The following is a 5,309-nucleotide window of genomic DNA, read 5'->3' as shown; positions in this document are numbered from 1 at the left end:
GCAGAATAAACCTAGGCTTCCACAGTCAGTCCACTGAGAGCAGAGCTTTCAAAACCACATTTTAAGGTCGAGTTTTTCCTTTGACTTTTGGCCCTTACCTCTGTCATCTGCCTCATTCATTCCCACTTACCTGGGTGTTGGTTATGGTCTCCTTTCTCTTCATGCACCAAGGCAATTTCCTTTTCCAAAGATCTTGCCCAGCTCGAGTCTAGAGTCAGCAAGACCTATTTACAAGACAAAGAAGCATGACTCTTGCTGGAGAACCTACAGATTCAAATCCAGCATTATGTCACTGGAGAAAACAGAAGATTAGAGGAAATTATTTCTACAAACGCTGTTACCTGGTGGCCTCTATAGAACACTTAGGACGGCTTTGCAGTGTTCTGCTCCTTCACCCTAATTTGAAATACTACTGAATCAAAAATAAAGAATCGATATCTGATTTTGAAATATGTGCAACAATATTCTATGCCATTTAGGCGCTAGAATTGTAATGAATCTAGAGTGAAGGTCACAGATAACCTCAGGGCAAAGGGAAGGTTAAAGATGAAACATCATGAATACTTCCTTCTTTACACCAATAAGTGCCCGATTAGTTCTTTTTTGAAATAATGTCTTTTATCATTTGTGCTGAACCACCCTATAGAATTTTAAGACACTTAAACATACCATAATTATATGATTCTGGCTGCTGAAAATAAAACAGTGATACATGAGAAGTGTCGGTGACACTGTGCAGAACACCCATAGAGACCAAGGACTAACATGAACTTGTTTACTGGAGATCCTGGTCTTTGCAAATACAAAGGTGAAAGCTTTCATTTTCTGGGTGAAGCTGGGAGAGAGACTGTGAACCAAGTGAATAAAGGTAACAGCAACTGTCACAAGACAAATTGAGGCCGGTGCCTGCTGCATAGTAGGACTCATTGCTGCTGTGATACAGTTTGCAAAATACAAAACAAACACAAATCATAATTCCAAACATGAAGATACAGCAGTTCTATGCAAATTCAAGTCACAGATTGGCCTCACATTCTATATAATCTTTAACATATTTTAAATAGTCTCTTTTTGAAGAGATCTAGAGAGCAAGACTCTTTTTCAGAACCCTCACTTATTTTGGGCCCAACAGTGATCTTGTTTGTTTGTTCATGTTCATTAACTGGTTTACATAGACTCAGGCCACACCCAGACAGGACCTCAATATTCTATATTCTACCCCTTCACTGGGGTCCCAAAACCAGCCCCATCTCCAGAGAGGATCTTAGGTATCAACACAGCACCACAGTGATCTATCACAGCGGGAATATTTTCAATAGTTGCAGGGCATGAATTCGTGGTAGGAGTCTTCACGCTGTGCGGGAAGCCCGGTGGGAGAGAATGGAGAGAAGGCCCGGAGATATAACACAGGAAAATCCTAAAGAGCTGAATTAGATTATTATGAGAGGGATAAATACAAGTTCAAAACATTTGCCAGGCACGTGAATCAGGTAAAACAAATGGTTGCAAGGTCTAAAATCATAGCATTTGAGTAAGAAACGAGGACACAGTCCCTCAGCCAAGTCAAGACAAGGTTACCTGAGAAGCAGCCATTCCTTCCTCTCCCTTCTGCTCTGAGTGCTCATCGGGTGATATTATGTGAAGAACTCACACCTGCAGGCCTTTAAAGACCTCAGCACAGCCTCTTCACCTGCTCTCATTACCTCAGAGGCAAATCAATCTTGAAATGTAGATAACGCTGCCCTGTCTTTGAATTAGTCACAGGAAAGATTCAGAAAAAAATGACCCCTTGATGGATAATTATCTGTGAGTAAATCATCCCTGGATTGGAGATCCTGCCTTCCCGCAGACAGCCACACATCCTGCCACAGCCCAGGGAAGTCGGTGGGCTTCATTGACCTGCCCCTTACGAGTCCACACCAAACAGACTACGATCATCTCTTCAACTGAAAGCCAGACGCAGCCCTCCCGAATACTCTGTGAATGCTTGTGCTTCCCCCCGCCCCGGCCTCCCCTGAGGATCACCTGAAGCTCATAGTTAAAGCAGCACCGATGCGCTCATCCTTACCAATAGAAGACTCTGCAGAGGGCACAGGTGATGCTGGTTCTTAAAACTCGCCACGGGATGTTTATTGCAAACCCAGGCAGTTAAACAGTTCTGTCCTTTCCGTTTTAATGTGCATATAAAGCATTTGGTGTCTAGGGCCCATAGAAGAAATGGTGATTCTGCAGTTTGGGAATGGGGTCTGTGAATTGGCATCTTCCACCAGCTCCTTGTCAGAGCTGATCCTGCTTGCCAACACTCATGCTTAGTGGCACTACCCAAGAGAATGCAGACTCAGCACACCTGAGCCCCTCACGGCCACCCTCTGACTCAACACAAACAACTGCTGAGTTCCCAGGGAAGGTTTACCACTTATTTTCCACTGTTGTGAGTTTACTGTTGGTTCCGAGCAAAGACCACCATCACCATCCTGCAGGATCACGAGTTCATTGCACTTTAAAGTTTATAGAAAGAAGGCTAATGAATGCACTAATGTCTGAGTAGGTAGGTCTCTATTTGGAAAATAATGTGTATATATGGGTTAATACCATGCTTATGAAGCACTAGCTGTGCTCACAAGGAAGTTATGGGAATCTCACATGCATGATGTGATTTAATCCTCGTCATCCCCTGCCAGCTGGGCACTAGGTGACCTATAATAACCATGAAGATGTGATATCAGACCCACCCATTGTCCCCTCTTCTTTCTCCCTATTGATTAAAAAAATGTTTGTATTAAAAATTTTTTTTAATGTTTTTTATTTGTTTTTGAGAGCCAGAGAGAGATAGCGTGAGTAAGGGATGGTCAGAGAGAAAGGGAGACACAGAATCCGAAGCAGGCTCCAGGCTCTGAGCTAGCTGTCAGCACAGATCTCGACATGGGGCTCGAACCCACGAACTGTGAGATCATAACCTGAGCCGAAGTCAGAAGCTTAACTGACTGAAGCACCAGGTGTTCCAGGAAATAAGGATGTTTTAATTAATCCATTAAACAAATATGAAAAGGAATATTGAAGAGGTGCAGTCTCTTAAAAAATGGATCAATCTCTTGAATTCAACATACTCAATATGTTTGTAAATAACTTACAGCATGAATCATTAATGCCTCTTCTCTGGAAAAAACAAAAAACAAAAAGAATGAAGTTATTTCCTGTGATCTCCTTTTTGGCTGCACATGAAGTCCTTTGTGTGACAACCCCACCTGATGTAATTCTATCCGTCACTCACCAAGGCGTAAACTCATGTTCGTTATAGTAAAAATAAATAAATAAATAAATAAATAAATAAATAAATAAATAAATACATAAATAAATATCTGGGTTAAGCGAGTTTCATGCTTTCTAAGATAATTTTTAACACAATATTCTAATGTACTCTCTAAATTTGAGGTAAGAACTGTTACAGGCATACACCTGTACTATGCAATGAGGTTTCTTTTGGGGGGGATAGTGGGGCTCAAAGTGTCCAGAGCCAACAGTCAAGAAAGAATTCTTGGGTCCCTGGGTGGCTCAGTCGGTTAAGCCTCCGACCTTGGCTCAGGTCACATCTCAGGTTCGTGGGTTTGAGCCCCGCCTTAGGCTCTATGCTGACAGCTAGCCCAGAGCCTGGAGCCTGCTTCCAGTTCTGTCTGTGTCTCCTTCTCTCTCTGCCCCTCCCCCTCTCATGCTCTGTCTCTCTCTGTACCAAAAATAAATAAATAAAAACATTTAAAAAATAAAAAAGAAAGAATTCTTGAAGATGTCTTTGGTGCCAAAAGGTGATTTTATTAAGGCACAGGGACAGGACCCTTGGGCAGGAAGAGCTGTCCTGAGACCACCGGCTATATACTATGGAGCTGGGCAAGGTAAAGTCCAGGGAAAGTTTCCAGTGAGGTTTTCATATGCTAAAGAAGACTCCCAGGATCCTGGAGGCCTTAGCTACTGTCAGGCTGAGGTGGTTTTCCCTCTGGCAAAGCATCAACATTAAGACAGTAGGGAGTTCCTAGAGAAACACTTTACTCCACCTGCTTCAAGTATTTGCCAAAGGGCTGCAGGTTATAAGGAAATTGAGTTCTGCCATTTCCTTCTGCCTTTGCTTCCCCCATCACTATGGAAGGGTGATGTCCGACCTCCAGGAAATGGAGTCTATAGCGTTCTGGGGATTAGGCTATTGATAAGGGTGCCTTTTTCTTGTGATTTTTCTAAGATAATTGTAAATAGATGGAGACTAAGGTCCTGCGGGACTATAATCTCTATCAGTTAACCTTTTTTTTTTTCACTTTCCTTTGTGCTTGGCAGCCAGGAGTGCCTGAGGAGGACCACACATATGGGGGAGGGGGAGGGAGTTGAGGCCTGTCAGCTTGCCTTATGTTCCCTCATCACTATGCTTATATCATAAAGTATAATTTGTGTCTATTTATTTGATATAAAGTTTTGGTGAGTTACAAATATACTTAACAAATTCTAATCTGAATTAGACTTTCACAAAAGTACACTGGAGATCTTGTTAAAATGCAAATTCTGTTCAGGATTCTGTCCTGGGATCTGAGTCTGAATTTCTTACTTTTTTTTTTAATTAAAAAAAATTTTTTTTAGTTTATTTACTTACTTTGAGAGAGAGAGAGACAGAGAGAGAGAGAGAGAGAGAGAGAGAGAGAGAGAGAGAGAGAGAGAGTTAGCAGGGGAAGGGGAGAAAGAACCCCAAACAGGTTCTGTGCTGTCCAACATGGGAGCCAGATCTCATGAACCCTGAGACCATGACCTGAGCTGAAACTGAGGCGCATGAATTTAGCCTTAGTCCTTCCATCTTGACCAGAGTTTACCTTCTAGTCCTGCACTGGGGGATGTGGGGGGGGGGGGGCTACACGACTATCCCCAGGTACAAGAAAAGAAAAAAACAAACAAGTAAAAAGACAGGGTTAATGGTCCCTGTTAATCATTATTTACGACACAGCTGGCATACTCTGTCCTTGAGGTAATAATTATTTCTTCCAACACCCCCCCCTACGACCTTGCTTTCAGAACGACAAATCTTTTCCTGCCTACTAAGCTAGGGGCCCTCTCCTTAGCTCTTTGTAGCCCTCCGCAATAACGGGTCATTTCTGCTTCTGTACCTCCTGCTTGCTTGCTCATTATAAAAAGCCCTAACTTCTTGGACTCAGGGCCGCATATTTAGGGTTCTGTGTTAACTCCGGGTGGTCCCGGCCGGTAATAAAAACTCCCTTACTTCAGCTTCAGTGGTCTCGGTAGGTCTCTGTGTCTCTCAGCATAAAAACCCAGGAGTCAGG

Source organism: Suricata suricatta, chromosome 16 (assembly GCF_006229205.1).
Source record: "Suricata suricatta isolate VVHF042 chromosome 16, meerkat_22Aug2017_6uvM2_HiC, whole genome shotgun sequence".
Lineage (NCBI taxonomy): Eukaryota > Metazoa > Chordata > Mammalia > Carnivora > Herpestidae > Suricata > Suricata suricatta.
This window is presented reverse-complemented; position numbering follows the sequence as displayed.